At 39.5% G+C, this 18,702-nt stretch overlaps 1 protein-coding gene across 1 annotated transcript in view; it reads right to left on the bottom strand.

Annotated features, from left to right (window-relative positions):
* The window catches only part of cacna1g (calcium channel, voltage-dependent, T type, alpha 1G subunit), a 197,386-nt gene extending 180,043 nt beyond the window's left edge, over positions 1–17,343 (bottom strand). Inside the window, exon 1 of the mRNA XM_061705394.1 lies at positions 17,255–17,343. The gene's annotated coding sequence lies outside the window, so the exon portion shown is untranslated. The remainder of the gene's footprint in view (positions 1–17,254) is intronic.
* Positions 17,344–18,702: the final 1,359 nt, after the last annotated feature.

The following is an 18,702-nucleotide window of genomic DNA, read 5'->3' as shown; positions in this document are numbered from 1 at the left end:
AGAAACATCTTCAACAAAAAAGAAAAGTCCAGTTGCCTTGATTCAACCTTTGTGGATTATCATGACCCGGATGACTGAGAATCTATACAGACATCATGGGGCAGTGCCTTGCTCAACGGCAAACTTCACCTTTTGGTCTATAAGTGGTGTTGGTAGTCTGAAGGCCTCAAACCTATAATCCTCCAGTCTCCAAACCAAGTCCCTGTGGAGCGACTGTTGCCACGTAAGTCATCAAGTCAGTGCTTGTCGTCAATCAGGATTGCAAAGTCGGCCACCACATTAAAATCAGAATCCATCCTGGAAAAGCTCCCTGGGAATTATTGGAATCCTTCGGGCTTTTCATCAACATCAAGTTTTGGTTATGGCTCAAGGAGGGAAATGCAATCATGACGTTAACGCATGTGGATTTTATTTTCCTGTTTTTCTGAAGATAATTGTTAGAGAAGCTTTGTTGTTAGGGTAGACTGATTTTGGTGATTTACTGTGAAAAGACAGCTGGCATATATTTCTATTACAAGTAGATAAAATCATCTTTCCATGGACGTTTCATTATATATATAAAGATAATCAAGCTACTCCATCATGTGCTGGAAATTTCCTTTGGCATTTTTACCAGCTAAATAAGGTAACCTCTATATCTGAAAAACCTCTCTAGTGCCACTAATTCCTGCAGGTCCAAGTTCCAGGCCAATATTCTTTTGACAAATTGTCATCACGCAAAATATCCACTGAGACTGTGACATTAACACATTCACTATTCAAATTTGACGAACAATATCTCTACCTTGTGAGATATAACTAGTCATCACATAATGATGATACAGTGCATGCTTGATAGCCCACAGCAGTATTAGATTTCAGTTTGAACCAATCATGTCGACAAGAGGAATCACAGATTTTCTCCAGGCATTCAACGTCAAAATTAAAGAGGACTAAGTTAAAGTTTTAACTCCCCAACTCTGCCAAAAGTATTGCTGCTGCAATAGGTGAGAGGCTAGAATTATGCTACATTTATTGGATGATTTTTTTGAAGGTTAGGAAATGGCCCAAAAATATGAAATAATTGAGATAGTGTTTCATTGGTTTCTTGGCAGACTGGGTTGATCTTCTTCATCTTGCTCCAGTAATACACTAAGTTATATCAATGATTAATTTTGGCGTTAAGAATTGCCAAACATTTGAATATTATAGTTGTATTATGTGTTTGGACACTGTTCTTGTGGAAAACAGTTTGAAGCAGTTGCAATGATGTACTTGTAATGTGAGTCCAATTATTTAATTAATCCATTTAAAGATATCTGTATACTGGGTTGATGTTTTTTGTTTTTTTTTTCACTATGCAGCAATTAACTAAAACTACATTATTTTCAGGATGGCAATTCTGTTGAGGATCTAATTTAAACTCCATTAGAATTTGTATGCACAAAGTGAACATTCTTAATTGAATGGAATCTCCATTTGATGCAAGGGGTACAGTACAGATGAGGCTGTTTCTATGTGTCTTTCTCTCTAATATAGTATTATTTTCTATTTTAAAAAGATCTCTGATGATGTTGTGAAACTGACAGCACACTATCAGCCCCATCATTCAAACAGCCTACTGTGTGTTGCAAGCATATACTTTTCATTGGACTTTTGGGCACTAATGGTTGTGCTTCACATATTCTGCCCAGCAACAAATGGCTGGGCAAATTCCAGGCAATCCAATTGTGTTGTTCCATGATAAATCACTCATTATTTTTAATGAATTAATTATTAGTAGTGCAACATGGTGGTTTGGTGGTAAGCATGTCTGTCTCATAGTTGTGAGGTTCAGGGTTCAAATATTTGTTCCGGCCTTCACATTTTCTCCCCACGCTTGCGTCGGTTTTCTGCGGGTCATCGGACTTTCATTCCAAAACCGTATATTTTTGGTTCGTTGAAATCTCTAAATGTCCAATAGATGTGAATGTGAGTGTGAATGGTTGTTTGTATATGTGTGCCCTGTGATTGGCTGGTGACCAGTCAAGTGTGTACTTGCACAAAATTAACTGGGCTTGGCTGCAACTCACCCGATACCCTAATAAGGACAAGTAATGTAGAAATAGGATGAATTATTAATTATTCAAATTATTAATCAGACAGTAAGAGAATACTACAATTCACCAGGTATTTAGCCCATCATTGCTCTTATAATAATGAGATATATTGTAATAAAATGCCAATGAGTCCTTGTATGCAAATTAGCGCCATTGTGTTACGTGTAGATACATATTTTCTCAGCTACCAATGGTGTAAAATGGTTGCTGTATATTCCTATGAACACTATTCTCAATCATTAAGGTGAGAACTTAGAGTTTAGAATCATGGTTGAAGTAAAAATTAAAAACAAAAATGTGTTTTGTTTGCACCTGTGTAGCCCAGTTTCTGTATTGCCTGGAAAGCATTATGGACACTGCCTTTATAAGATTTGCAGGACACATTCATAAGTACTGCACCAAAAAGGGAGTTGTGTGGAATTCAACACTTGATTTATGGCCTTCAGTCACACTGCAAACACTTCAACTTCAGTTCAAAAATGCATCAAAAGAGAAAATATAACCAAAAAAATACCTTTCAAAAGCATTACACCCTGTGATTAAGGCAAGCTGGCATTACTAATTGATGTTAGAAATGTCAGCCACTAACATCAAAATATTAAGTCCAAAAAATTTAGTACACATGAAAAAAAATGGTGTACTGTACAGTAAATTTTAACATATGCATTTACAGCACCCTTCCACATCTGTGTTGTGTTAGCGTGTTGACGGTGGGGAAGTGCATTGGTGACCTGCTTCCCATTGGTTCATTGCTGCAGGCAAAGTTTTTAATTGGCCATATTAGTGCCAGACCCTGTAGCACCAATGCACATTAACTAACACAAACACACTAAGACCCCTCACCAAAGGCTACAGGCTCAAGGCATTTTAATGTCGGGCAGATTGGTAACACTTCTAGCTTTCTTTCTTTTTTTTTTTTTTTTTTTTTTTTTGCTGTTTTAGAATTGAAAACAATTCAATTCTGCAAAATGAGCAAGACAAATCATGGATAAAACTTTGTTTCTGTACATTATTGAATCATATCCGTTAATGATAGTGTTTTTTTGTGCTTAAACACAAGCAGAGCATCACAACCGAACAAAGGCCAAGTGTCAGGCATTGTGACTCACAGACATCAACTGCTACTCAAATCAATTAAATGATCCGATAAAAGCTGTAGCTCCCAGTTTCCATTAAGGAGAAAAGGGACACATTTCTCAGCGAGGAAAAGCCTTTGATAAAGACTCAGTAAGACGACCGTGGAAATAGAGCAAAAATATTTTGTATTTGCCCACAGCTTTTACAGAACATGCAAGTAATAACATGAGGAAAGAGGTAAGAAACATGGGAGAGCGACACCGCATTTATAAAGCAAGTCATACGCCGGTGCAATGGAAAAATTGGAAGCAAAAAGTGGAGAAAAATGAGAGCTGTTTGAAGTGACAGGCTAGAGGCTGAACTGTCACTTCTAATGAAGGTTGGGTAATATTTGGTGTGTGTGTGTGTGTGTGTTTGTGTGTACGTGTGTATGTGCATGTGTGTTAATGTGAAGTGCACTAGGTAGTGTGAGCCATAAAAGTCCAACACTATGGAGACAGGATGTCCTTATCTATAGTTGGCTGTTTGCTTGCACGCATGGCAGCGGAGGACAAAAAAACTGGGATCACTATCATTATGGTCTATAAAGCCACTCACACCGAAAATACAATACAATACAGATTTGCTCACAGCAGCCTCCAATCTGGCAAAAACCATCGAATGACATCATACGCTCAAATAATCCAGAAAGGACGGAAAGTATGACCATCATGCCTCCTGACGAGGACAACAAGCAAGTGAATCACTAATAACATAAGAAAGAACAGTAAAACCTAAAACCACAGGAACATTAGAGACAAAGAAGCACACCATGACTCCAAACAGGAAGCAGGTGGGACCCAAACTGGTGCTAAGTGGACCATCATTCACTAATGTATCTCTGTCTTCACCTGTGTACACTGAATATACTAATTTGTTAAGTCTGCAGTTAAATTACTCAGTCGCACTCTTTTTGGACCTCATTACAGCATTATCAGCCTATAATGTTTTGTACCAAACCTTCTCTAAAGCAATATTACGTAAATAGTACGTTCATTGAAAGGTACTTTGGCTGTGGCATGTTGGATTATGCGGTTCTAAAGTCTGCCTCACAGTCGGGGGTACAAGCCTTATAATGAAGATATTTACTGTCTCAATCAACATAAGCATCATCATCTTTGTCTCATAATGAGTTGGCTAGTTGTCGTATATGTCAATCATAGCTGAAAAGTGTTCAATGGTATTTTCTTACTACAGTGCACCCGATTGGACACACGACACCATTTTCCAGATTTTGCTCAACTTCAATTGTGTCCACGGCAACTCTAGTGTCAATTTTTTTTTTTCAAATTTTGTTTTACTTGTGTTAGTGAGGCGCGTGAAAAAAAATCACTCCCAACACATTTGAGACATAATCCAAACATTTACATCTCTGAGTGACGAAACACTCAGAGATGTACCGTTTTCTTGAGTAATTTTACAACAAGGTCTACGAGGGGCCTTTCATTGACTGGCAACCAATTCGGGATGTACCGAGCTTTTTGGCCCAGAAGGGGTTTTAAAACACAATATGAAATGTTGAATGTACATATTTTCATATTTCATACGGTGTCATAAGATCTATTGGGTCTAATTTTTTTTTTTTTTTGGGTGGGGGGTAATATTCACATAAGAACATGCTCTAAAGGTCATAGAGTGAACATGGTGCTCGTTTATTTGAAATCTTAAATACAATACTATTTTCAGCCATGCAGAAACCGTTGCATTTCTCCAGGGTGTTCCGCTAAGGAAGACAAGAATGTGTCACAAATACATAGGCAAAACTCTTAAATGTATTTATAGGGAGGAAAATCCTTCAAAGTCTGACTTTTTTTGTTGTTTGGGGGAGGGGGGGGGGGGCAGCTCGAGGAAGCTTTTATTGATGCTGCAAAGGTGGCTTTAGCTTTGGGCAACAACAGTGACAGCTTGGTTCAGCTGGGTGATGCTGTCAGTGCATGTCACACTCAAAAGCTTTCCTACCCTTTTATGACGCATACACACACACACACACACGCATTTTCGCACACTCACACAAACACAAAAACGGTAGAAGTGTGTGTGTGTGTGTGTGTGTGTGTTGTCGTCATAAACTGACAACAGGACCAGGATATGTGGCAAAAGAGAGAACATAAAGGCTTTAGATTAGATGAGGGGAAACAGCAGACGATCACCCCGTGGGAGCTGTTTACATACAGTCCAATGTGACTCCAAAGACGGAAGATAATTAAGATTATTTGTAATCAGTCACCAACCGCTGCATGAGCCCACTTTATCCCCGTTCCAGCAAACCCAATGTGTTCATTTTTATTTTTTTATTTATTTTTACAAGTCACTTTCACAAGTGTGCATCCAACAATGACCATAAATCAAGTTTGATTTGATTTGTCTCTAGTGAATGCATTATTAAATTGCAGCAATAAACTCACTGCAATTCTGTCATGGCTGGTAAAGCGCTATACACAAGAACTTAAACACCAGCTATAATCTATGGCATTTTAGCCACTTTCACAATGGGCTATAACGATGTAAACTTAATTTGAATAGCAACTGCAGTAGTAATAAGGAGTAATAAATGCGGTCCAAATGTTATTGGAGTGGATCATCGCACCGGTGTACATAATGAACATAAAATTCATTAAAAAGTTCTGGAGTATAATAAAATTCAAGTGTTTGACTTTATAGGTTTGGAAACTAGGAGAACAGAATAAACAAGCCTTAATGTTTCAATGAAAGCTCAAGCCAGGCAAGGCAATCCCGTTCCACTGCAGTTCTTTACATAGTATCCCACATTACAAAGTGGAACATAATTGCAACCATTTGCGTCCACTACAGCGCCATCTACTGGATCTGCTGGGTCACTGTCCCACTTGGCCCCAATGCAAGCAGATTCGCTTCTCAGCCCATGTGTTACACGCCGCACCACAACATTGATTGGAAATTTGGAAATGGATTTTGGTCGTTAGCCAATTGCAGAGTTAATTTACGAACTAACAGTAATCAAAATGTAACTTTAAGCCGCATTATTTTAATTTGGGAGCATTGTGGTATTTCGTCTGTCTCACAGTCAAGAGGTTCTAGCGTCGAAACCTGGCTCAGCATTCCTGTGTGTGTTTTTTTTGGCCCTTGGCCAGTAGCAGGGAAGAACTACTGGAGACTGTTGCTCCGGAGATCTGATAGTTTTTGTGTTGTGAAGTGACATTTAAAAAACAAATACAAATAGGTAGTAGCATGGTTGAATAGGGGTTACCGCATATATATAACAGTTGATAATTCTTTGGTTCGAATCGAATCGAATTTCGGCTCAGTTATCCTGTTTACATGTTTTCCCTGTGCTTTGGTTTACTTCCGGTGTTCCATTTTCCTCCCACATTCCAAAATCAAGCATGGGTTAATTGACGACTGTAAATTATCCTAAAGTATGAATATGAGTGTGAATGGTTGTTTGTCTATAGGGGCCCTGAAACTGGCTAACGACCAGTTCAGGGTGTACCCTGCCTCCCGTTCAAAGTCAGCTAGGATCAGCTAGGCCAGCTCACCCGCAATCCAAATGCAGACAAGTAATGGGAAAAACTGATTGATTCATAAATCTTAAAACAAATTATTACTCGGACAAAAAGTTAATTATGTACTTTTTTAGGTACGTAGTCCGCCTTTGGTATTATAACAATGAAAAAAATATGGATGGATGGAAATACAACTCGACAGCAGTAACCATGCACTTGCTAGCTGAAGAAGACATGGTAAGTCATTGAATACATAAGATAAAGAGGAAATGAAAATAACATGTAGTGTGTGGTGCAAATAAATTGAAAAAAAGGATTCAGGATAACTCTAGAAATCAAGGAGATGCTGTCTTGCAAGTGTACTACCACTACTGTTGAAGCTGTTCATTTAAGGTAGAGTGACTACATGCTGTTGTTCCAACCGGTTAAGGTGGTTATGTCCACCTTGTTTGTTGGAGTGGCTGTTTGCAAGTTAGAGTCCCCGAGCTCAGCCTGGAAGTGTAATAATGAATGCAGCCCACACACATACACAAAAATCTGCTGGATGTTTTCATCAGCCAAACAACGTGTGCTTTCTTGCATGGTTGAAAAAAAAGAGAAAGAGAAATTACATACTGTCAAAAACACTGCTGAATGACAAGGTGAACGCTTCATCCTGGTAAAAAACTTCTTGAATTAAAATGGCTTTGCTTCCTTTTTCACCACCCACATTCCTTTCTTCTCATCATCTCATTGACACTCACTCTCTACCTTCTCCCTGCTGCTTTTGTGCAAGACTGAGTGTGAGCATATTTTTTGGAAAGCGCAATTACAAAATGAACAGCGACTTCTCTGGGCTTGCGTAGCACTCACAGAAAAACCTGATTATTTTCCAAGCAGGAGCAACCTCAAAATTGGGCCTTGCATTTGTTTACACAATGTCTCGGAAACAGAAATAACGAGTTTGAGCTGTGTGTCTACCTTGAGGTGAATTTGGATAAAACTCCTCCACTCAAGCATGGAAAAATATGATTAGGTTAAATCCAACACTGTGGAACTTCTTTAGTCAGAGGGCTTGTGCGTCAAACAATTACCAAAATTTGAGAAATATGGTCGTACAAAAATCCAGAGCCCTTTAATGGCCATCTTGCATCTTGTCATTCGAGACTTAAACTAATACATTCTTCCACCTGAATAATAGTTAATGTTAAAAATGAAACTTAAAACTTTTTTTTTTTCAGAGGTCTCAAGTGCCATGAGACAAATTATGCCACAATTACAGTTTTTGTAATGCATAGTTTTTACGGGAGCAGGTGATTGGCCTACCGCCCAACCCCAGCACCTGGTATTCCTAAGTGGTCTCCCAACCAAGTACTAGCCAGGACTGACGCTGCTTAGCTTCCGAGATCAGGTATTCTCACGCCAGTTACCGGGGTTACACAAACACTGCCTGTACATAAATAATATGTAAATTCTGGCAAAATGTTAATTTTCCATTGCAGTGATATAGTGGACCCCCACTGTTCATCAAGAATAGGGACCGGCCAGGACTGCGAAAAGTAAAAATCCTTGGATAATTGACGGCCATTAAAAGTGCACTGAAAAAGAAAATAATATATACCTGTATACATTTTTTAATCACCCAAAATTATTTTATAAGCAGGGACAAACTGCCAATAAGTGTTTTTGGGGTTCGTCACCCTTGCCCCCAAATTGTTTTTAAATACACAAAACACACACAAAAATTTTTTTATTAATTAAAATTGAAAACAATTTGAAAATAATTAAGGAAAAAAAAAATCTGGCAATTGGTGAATCTGCGGGTGCAGAACCGCGGATTAACGGGGGATCCACAGTATATCCAAAATGTTGACTTCTACTAAACGTTTCAGTCTTAAGAAACAAGAAAAACCTGGAAGTCGAACAAACATTGTGTATCATCACACGAGTCATCAGCAACTTCACAAGAAATCAGTTTAGTGACGATCTAAAGCATAGGTGTCAAACTCAAGGACCGGGGCCTGCCACATCATTTTACGTTGCCCGTGAAATCAAATCATGCTTGTCAACTTCCGTGATTTTTGCTAAAATCTGTACCCAAATTCTAAATTGTCATAATAATAAACAATAATGTTGAGATATTGCATTTTTCTGTTACCACACCCTTCTTCTACAGTAACTTAAACAATACTTGAACAAACTATTATCCTTGTATTCTGATTTCAAAACAAGTTATCCCTCAATTTGTTGTGTCATGGTAATAATATGATTTGGTGATTAAACATTTCACATTTCTAACAGCCCTCTGAGGGAAATCATAACTACAACGCGGCCCGAGACAAAAATGAGTTTGACACCCCTGATCTAAAGAATTAACTGCGTATATTTATTTAACTGTGCCCGCGACCCTAGTGAGGAGAAGCGGCTCAGAAAATGGATGGATGGATTTATTTAACTGTATATTTTGCCACCGCAGCAGGCTGCCAGTGATTGAAAAGTATGATGATATCCATACAATCAGAAATGAACATGTCCAGCAGAGCAGTACAACATGAAAAACAACTCAACAATGTAACTTAAACAGTATGTAGCACATAACATTATGGCTACTGACTAACATCAAATTGATCACAGAAGGTTACGAACAAATAGAACAGAAGAATATATTGCATAGTTTTCATCCATCCCTTCTATACCCCTTGTCCCCCTTAGGGTCATTGGTGTGCTGTAGCCTATCCCCTGACTTTGGGCGAGAGGCAGGTTCACCTTCGACAGGTTGCCAGCCCTTCGGAGGTCACATATAGACAAATGTCTTTTGAGTCTTCAGTGAACCTAACATGCATGTTTTTGGAATGTGGGAGGAAGCCAGAATACCCAGAAAAAAAAACCCACGCAAGAACAGGACAAACATACAAATACTAAACCTCGGAATTGTGATGCAGACATACTATTAATGCCTGGTATGTTTTTACTCGGCGGAAGATAAATATATGTTTTCTTCTATTTCACAACAATTTAGCGAAGAGCAGCATTGCACTTCTTTTAAAAAAAAAAAGAGGTTCCACTGTATTTTTGTTAGGGTGTGATGACAATGCGCATGCATATGATGCGTGTATGCGTATGTTCGGCTGCACATATAGGACCGCGTTTGATGGAAGAATTCTCTCTCATGCGGCGCAGAATCATAGGTCTCCTCCCACGTTGTCAAAGCTAACAACACATGATCTCTCAGCAGTGATGCAGCATGACCCAGCGCTGTGCCCTATTTTCAACCGCCAATCCATTACTCTAGAGCAGACGGGTTGTGAGTGTGACTGTGTATTTGACACGCATTAGCCCCTGTGACCACCAGTCCAATGAGTTGTCAATTGGTTTGGACTGAAGCGCCAGCCCAAGGCATTTTGTTTTTTTTTCTCCGAGCCACTTTTCTTTCCTCAATTTGTTCATCTCTTTCATCGCGGATGTGAAATAGGATTAAATATCGACCTTTCGAAGACACAAGGCTAGCGACTGATTAGGATAAATATTCTAGGGCAAAAATAATGTCAGCACATGACCCAATGGCTATTTATTGATACCAAGGGTGAACTTTTACTGTATAGAAAACACACATTGGGATTTTTAGAGTGTATAAAAGCTTAACTACATTTGTGCGCACTCTGGTATAACATAAAAAAAACATGTGGTCGTGTAATTCTACACAGCAGGCACCTTAGAGACCAAAGTATTTGTAAACAAGCAAGTAAAAAGTTTATTTTCTCTAATGTCTCCTTTAAGAATATGTATCACAACAAAGCAAAAAAATCACAATATTTGTTTAAGGAAAATATCAGCACACAGCTCTTTATTATGTCATGTTTATATTCCACGTTTTCTTTCCCTTTTTTCTCCTCAGGCTGTGTGTATACGGTGAGCGTAGCAACTGAATAAGCAATTTATTTATGGTTAAGAATTTGGTCAATTTTTTGAACTTTTTTGTTGAATCATTTCTTGAAAAAATTAAAGTGCAGTATTCTGCGCAGTTGACTCCTCCCAGCGTAGGGGCTGCTGATTCAGTCTGAACAGGTTTATGGTCTAAAGAACAACAATGTCACATATTGCAAACTATGGAAAGTTGAGCTACATTTATGAGGACCTCTGCCATGGAGATTTTGTAAAATTATCAAGGTAGTGGTTCACAGTGCCACTTTCTAATGCACCTCGCATGGGATCAATCCCGCTCAATGCCCAGTTAACAGGTCGCAGTCCGCCTTAAGTCAGGTGGGTTAGGCTCCAAGAAGTAGAAAATGGATGGATGAACTAAAGCTCTTTATCCAAGGAAATACAGTCTATGGATACAGTGGTGACTGATAGTCTTCTCTGTTCCCCTCCTGTTTCTTTCTGTAGTACACCAAAAAAATTTAAATGGTGAAATGTGATCTGCATGTTAAGTCATTTTAATTCTTTATGACTTCAAAAATAATTTTAAAAAGATATTAAAAGAAGGTGGCACGGTGGACGACTGGTTAGAGCGTTTGCCTCACAGTTCTGAGGACCGGGGTTCAATCCCCGGCCCCGCCTGTGTGGAGTTTGCATGTTCTCCCCGTGCCTGCGTGGGTTTTCTCCGGGCACTCCGGTTTCCTCCCACATCCCAAAAACTTGAATTAATTGGAAACTCTAAATTGCCCGTAGGTGTGACTGTGAGTGTGAACGGTTGTTTGTTTGTGCCCGATGATAGCTGGGATAGGCTCCAGCACGCCCGCGACCTTGTGAGGAGAAGCGGCTCAGAAAATGGATGGATGGATGGATATTAAAAGAAGAAAACAACAAAAATAAGGCCAGCGGAAGACGTTTTATTCCAAAATATGTTTCCCGGATTATTATTTTTTTGTTTGTTTACTATTAAACAGGTCTATTTGGCATATAGGAAGGTTAAGCCAAGAGGAAGTTTCATACGAAAAAAACAACTGTTTTACTCCTTCTTCTACTTTTGTATTTTAAACTATTAAAATGGATCAATTTGACACGCAACATATCTGGAGGGTTAAAAAATGTAATGCTCACTTCTCACTCACTCTCGCTCACTTCACGTTTGGTAGGAAGAAAATAGATACTATCGCTCTCTCCCAACAGCCCCAGAGGGCCGCGGCTGTGTCCTGATGTTATCATGCTAATGGTCACACATCCTTCCCCACACCTGGGCTGCAAACTCGCACGTGTAGTAGAGCACACAAACATGCATAGAGCAGAGAGCTGGTTGTAAAAACAAGACTGTTGACATCAAAAGCGGAAAGGACTGTTTCATATCAGAACCAGCCCCAAGCCTTGTTATGTTGCTGCAGGCGTATACTATACCAAGGGACTTCCCATGATGCACTGCACTCTGTACATCTCAATAAACAGAGCTGTGTACTTTGGCTCCCCTGCAGATGAAAATAATCAGGTAGACATATTGTCTCATTATTGTAGTTGAAGTGTATAGGGTTTAGAACTGTATTGTATCATACATAGTGTAATTTTTTTGTATATATGGTGTACCCCGCCTCCTGCCCGATGACAGCTGGGATTGGCTCCAGCATGCCCGCGACCCTAGTGAAGAGAAGCGGCTCGGAAAATGGATGGATGGATATATTTTGTCCTTCTTTGCAGTAAAAAAAAAAACGTTAGGCAAAAATATTAACCTAAATATTAGAAACACTATGATTGAGTGCAAAATAAATATCCATCCATCCATTTTCTGTACTGCTTATCCTCACTAGGGTCCAGGGCGTGCTGGAGCCTATCCCAGCGATCTTCGGGCGAGAGGCGGGGTTCACCCTGAACTGGTCGCCAGCCAATCGCACGGCACATAGAAACAAACAACCATTCACGCTCACATTCACACCAACGGATAATTTAGAGTCTTCAAACAACCTACCAGACTTGTTTTTGGTATGTGGGAGGAAACCGGAGTACCCAGAGAAAACCCACGCAGGCACGGGGAGAACATGCAAACTCCACACAGGCGGGCCGGAATTTGAACCCCAGTCCTCAGAACTGTGAGGCTGATGTGCTAACCATTCAGTCACCGTGGTGCCCCAAAAACAATATATTGTATGTTATTAAAATAAAAAAATAGTGGCTTATGGGGTATGGGTTATTAATATTAGATTTTCACACAAGAAGTGCTGATTGCCAGTTTAGGCTAGGTTGGTATTAGCAGGGATTGCTTCATATAGTACTCCGTGTGCTTTGTTAAAGTAAAAGTGAATCCGCCCGCTGCATGAATATTACTGCATTAAAATAAAGAAAAGGTTTTTCTGGCAACATTTCAACTCTGTACCAGTTAATCAGGTTTTCAGTGAAAGAAAAACTTTTGCCCAATTAAAAATTTGTACTGAACAATTCATAGAACAATGTCTTTTTAAGCTTGCGCAGTCTACCCAGTCTACCCCTCATTGTTGTTCTCAAAGAAGGGAAGGTGCCCGAGATGGTGTGCGAGGTCGAGAAGTTCTGACTAGATATAGTGTGTATGTATATATATATATATATATATATATATATATATATATATATATATACAGCAGTTCAGAGTACCCACCCTAACGTTACTCAGTAATCATGATTTACAATATTATTATTCATTAAAGAAACAACTTGCTCCTACATTTTCTCTTTAAATCACCATCAGGTGTATGCTATGTATTTCTATTTTTATTTTTATTGCACTGTGACCACAATTATCACAGACTGTGTCGAAGATTATCATGGATCAGCAAGGCTCTGTCATCAAACGGGCTATTGATGTTAGAGCCAGTCTGCATATTGTATATTAAGAGCATATTTGTTGAATGTCCTTCTGCATTGTATTAGATAGGTACATACTCTCAGGAGGACAATTTTAATGGATTACATAATCCTGGCCGACAGCTCAGGATTTTTACAAATTATGGCTTTATTTCACCTGAGTGAGATTCCTTTGCAGAAGTAAGGGTGAGAAAGTTTATTGCATGGCGTTCAAATGAAAATACTTTACAGTGAATGTGTAGGCAATGTGTGTGGAAGTTATCACACTTGCACAATTCACCTGATGCAGTGTGTATGCATACGCGTGTGTGTGAGAGTGTGTGTGTGTGTGTGTGCATGTGTGTGCGCCATTTGCTCCTTTTCTCACAACAGCTGCTGTAAAAGTTCAGGACTTTGTTTTGCGTGAAGTGTTTGTGGCTCGGAGTTACCAAATGGCTTTATGTGCACTGTTCTGTTGTTGATATCTACTTTGTGCAAGCGGCAGCTCATTGGTTTTCTTCAAGTACAGCCAGAGTGGCTATCCAACAGAAGGCATTTTTTGTTTGCATCAGGGCAGTATTCACATTCACATCTATGGGTAAGTCTTTTAGAACACAAATATAAAGATAAATAGAAGAACTGCCAATGCAATTTAAATAACTCCAATCAAGTATCCAACCATTTTCTATCCTCCTTAGGGTCACAAGCTAGCCTATCCAAGTTGATTGACTTGACTAAGTGAGAGGCGAGGAACACCAGCCAATCACAGGGCACATATAGACACTTACATTTACGCCTATTGACAATTTAGAGTCATCAATTACTTGTAAACTAAGAAGTATGTATTCTGGATGTGGGAGGAAGCCAAATAAAAAAACAAAAACAATATTTAAACCTATAAACTTAGAAAACAGAGGTGGAGATGTTGACCAGTAGGACTTCCTGCGTTATAAATATTGTCATCATATCCTATAATATGTATTGATCTTGACAGTACTAATTTGAATGGTACTGTATATACATGTACAGCACAACATATTTGACTGATATAAAAGTCTGTATGATTGCATCCAATCACACAGCCCTGCATCTAACCCCGCCTCTAATAAGAATTGTTGTTCAATAAACGCAATCCAAGCTAATTTAGCACAAGCATGATTTTTCCATCACCTTAACTAAACCATTATCTAACCCTAATGAGTATTGCTTTATTAATTGCTTCACAAACGCGGTCTGTAATATTTCATGTTAACATCTGGGCACAAGTCCACTTTGACTTCGGATTGAGTTAGCATCAACAAGGCATGAAAGAAAGCATTTCGATGCTAGCTTTCACTCGTAATGTATAGTTGTCAGTGCAAGAGCATTAAAGTAATGAGTCCATGACCGGCGCACAATATATAAACAAGGCAACTCAATAAGGGCACACTGACCAGGATTAGCAATTAACTGCAAGAGCAGCCATCAGGAATAAACCATTGTTGGGTCAGTAAGACAAAGGATATGGATCAGTGAAAATAGTGACGTTAAAAAAAAATACGCTGTTCCAGAGGGGCTGATAAAGTGCATGCATGAGTGGTATGAGCATGGTTTCCTTTGCATACATCTCCATGTTTCCTCTCTGCTCCACATTGGGGGAAATCAGAACCACATGTTGAGAATTCACAACATGTAATAAAATACCACATCCTAACAAGTGGCGGGTCTCCGAAGTCATATATTACAGTTTTGTGTCTGGTCCCAGCTTAGAGAACCAGCTACTGAATGCGCATTCATCAAATGGGATTGGTTGGGGTTGGTTGGTTAAGGAAACATTGCTAATATTGTAAGGACTGATTCTGAAGACCCTGGACAGATTATATTACCATGGTAGCACATAGCGACTGAAGTCTGATTGGACAATATAAAAATAAATGAATAAATAAATAAAATCTGGCGGCACGGTGGCCGACTGGTTAGAGCGTCAGCCTCACAGTTCTGAGGACCCGCCTGTGTGGAGTTTGCATGTTCTCCCCGTGCCTGCGTGGGTTTTCTCCGGGCACTCCGGTTTCCTCCCACATCCCAAAAACATGCATTAATTGGAGACTCTAAATTGCCCGTAGGCATGACTGTGAGTGCGCATGGTTGTTTGTTTCTATGTGCCCTGCGATTGGCTGGCAACCAGTTCAGGGTGTACCCCGCCTCCTGCCCGATGACAGCTGGGATAGGCTCCAGCACGCCCGCGACCCTAGTGAGGAGAAGCGGCTCAGAAAATGGATGGATGGATAAATAAAATCTAACATCGACGTATAGTACACGTACTGGAAGCAGCGCAAACAAGAGAAACACTACAGAATTAAGGGAATGGGTTGCTGGTAATAATTTTGTACCATTTCATGGAACAAATCTTAAGAGTTTCGGTTGTAAATGTAGGCGAGTGCTTCGCATTGTGTTTAGGACAGCAAACAAGGCCTTGTAGGTCCTTACTTCCGCCACTAGTACTGTATGGTAATCTCCTTTGTCCTTCCGCTGTGCAATACAAATCACAAGAGCCTGAAAATGTGTATGTTGTTGAAAGTGTATTTGTTTGTCCTGAAAAATAAATTGCTCAGTCTTGGCATCCGTGAGTCACCGACAAAACAAAATAAAAAAAGCAGCCCGCAGCACCTTTGTTGTTTTTGCGCTTTCAATGCTTCGCCAGCAAAGTGTATTTCTGCACCACTGCTATTCGAAAAATATTGTTGTAGGACTTACAGCATATGCCGAAAAAACGTATTCAAAATAAACTTTTTATATGACCTGGTAGGCATACGGGTACTGTTTCTATACTAGTAGCATCACCAATTACTAGCTTGCCATATATATCACATACATTTTCAGTCATGCTTCCTTCGGCATGTGAACAGCAGCTATTTTACTATATTACTGTGAAAGTGCTTACAAATGGCTGGGCAACTTTGGTGGGACTTTTACTTGAGGCCTGCTTTAGTGTTTCTTTCCCCAAGGAGACAGTAAACTTGTCTTGTGAAGTTTGGAGGGAAGCCATGCTCTTGCCCCTTTTCTCTAACCCCTCCCCTATGGTCCGACACACACACACACACACACACACACACACACTTACACACACACACACACATGCACATGTACACTCACACACACGCATACAGAAACAGATGTTCTGACATGTTAGGCTTGATACGATGCCACACTCGACGTAACTGTATACACATTATTCCTTCTTGTAACCCTGGAGAATAGCAAAGGAAAGCATTCAAAGTGAACAAACCGAATCAGAGAAGTTCCTCAAAGGGGCTGGGAGAAGAGGATTAAAGTTGTGGGGGGTTAGGGAGAAGGGCAAGGAGTGTGAAGAATATATTGGTCTCTTAGGACTTCCCCACTGTTTGGGACACGATGATGCAGTCCCTACATTTGTCTACAACAATGTGTATTGCCTGTCCTCTATTCTGCCTCGTGACCTTGGATCGTGGGCTTTTCAGCTGTAACTCTGTTGATTAAGCACTAAACTGTGGAGCTCATGGTTTGCTAAACCTCATCTCCGAATTGAATCAATGAAAAGAGCAGAAAAATAATAATACAGGTATTTGAGAAAACAAAGTCAATATCATTGCTGGGAGTAATCTGTTACAAAGGCAACACAATTACTGTATACACATTTTGCTGCTAAACAGTAATGTATGAATGAAATTACTAATGAACTAGATTTCAAATGTGAAGACCAGACATTTTTTCTCTGCGCATGCTCACTTTATGAGATATAACACTTGCCGCTGGGATTGCAAAATCATTCCGTCATTCCATTCACATATTACTCATACCTTGACTGACTTGGGTTTCTAATTAAGTTCCACCACTTACCGGTGACAGTTAGCGCATCATGGCGTCAGTCATCATCGCAGCACCACAGATTGGTCGGATGTCACTGGTGTACATGTCTTTGTATTGTCTGTAACATATAAACATAGCTACAGCAGCCAGAACAATCCACTTTTTCCTTGACAATGGCACCATCTTGTTTGTGGTTATATAATATGCAGTAGGTGGCGCTTCAAAGTGTTATTTCCCGATAGGAATAGCTGGGGTTGCATTTTTTTGTTGCAGGGCTTTGGTAGATGTGCAAGGATCAGTCACCAAATGTAATTTCTTCACCACTGTCCAGGTTCGTCTCGTTTGATCGCGTTACTCGATGTGTGGCTGGCTTTATGAACTTCTGAAGAGTTCCATTCATGTAGTGTCGAATTAACCCCAAATTGTAAAATCCATAGTCAATCACTGGTAAAGTGGTAAAGTCATGTTTACTATTATTTAATAATAATTCACTTTATTTAAATACACACCTTTCAAGCCACTCAAGCTCACCGTACAAACAGAGTTAAATGAAATCAAGTAATACAATTTTTTTTTAAAAAACAGGACATAAAACCTATTAAAATGGCAAATGCTGAAATGAGGAGGCGGTCCGGAATAGGTGTGTTTTGAGTTTGGATTTGAAGATGGTTAGAGAGTCTGTGTTTCGCAGGTCAGGTAGTTGTGAGGTCAGGAGGTAGTGCATTTGAAAAACTCTTCGAGGCTATAAGTATGACACAATCAAATGGAAAACAGTAAGTATGGTGATAACTGAGTGTGCTTTCTTTTGCTACGCGATGACATGTTCTTACACAGTGAAATGTGATTTGTCAGGACTGTCGTGAACCGAGGACCCCCTGCACTTACTCTGTAAATAAGCATGGCAAAGCAACAGTAGGCCTGTTAAGATTATTTTCATTGGTACTATGTTATTTTAGCACTCTCTTGTCAAAGGGTGTTGGTGTACCAATGTCATACTTTAGAACTGCTAGAAATTATTCACACTGAGTGCAAAGAAAGATAAATCTTCTTGAGTGCAGCCATATGACAGAGTGTAGGCATGTCTGTGAATGATATGCCTCCAAGGATCCAAAATTAAACACAGTAGACAGTGAATGACAAAAACAAAGCGCAATGTTATGCTTTTATGTTATGCTTTTATGTTATGCTGTTTGATTGGTAATAAGCTCAGTACACATGTATTAAGGGATAAAAAGTGACTGTAAACATGCTTAAAACTATATATTTATGAGCAAATCTCAGTGAGCTTTAAGCATTGTCAGAGAGGTGGAGAAAACAGCAAATGAGTTGTGGTAATAATCTTTTTTGTGTTTGTGTGATGAGTCAGATTCAAATTTTAACATCCATTATAATCAGAAAATTAACATAGCACAAAGCAATCAGGGCCGATAAAAAACATTCCCACACTGATTTGACTCTAGATGGGGACATAAGTGTAC

Source organism: Phycodurus eques, chromosome 19 (assembly GCF_024500275.1).
Source record: "Phycodurus eques isolate BA_2022a chromosome 19, UOR_Pequ_1.1, whole genome shotgun sequence".
Lineage (NCBI taxonomy): Eukaryota > Metazoa > Chordata > Actinopteri > Syngnathiformes > Syngnathidae > Phycodurus > Phycodurus eques.
Note: the sequence above shows the minus strand (reverse complement) of the source record. Positions and strands in the feature narration are given on the sequence as shown.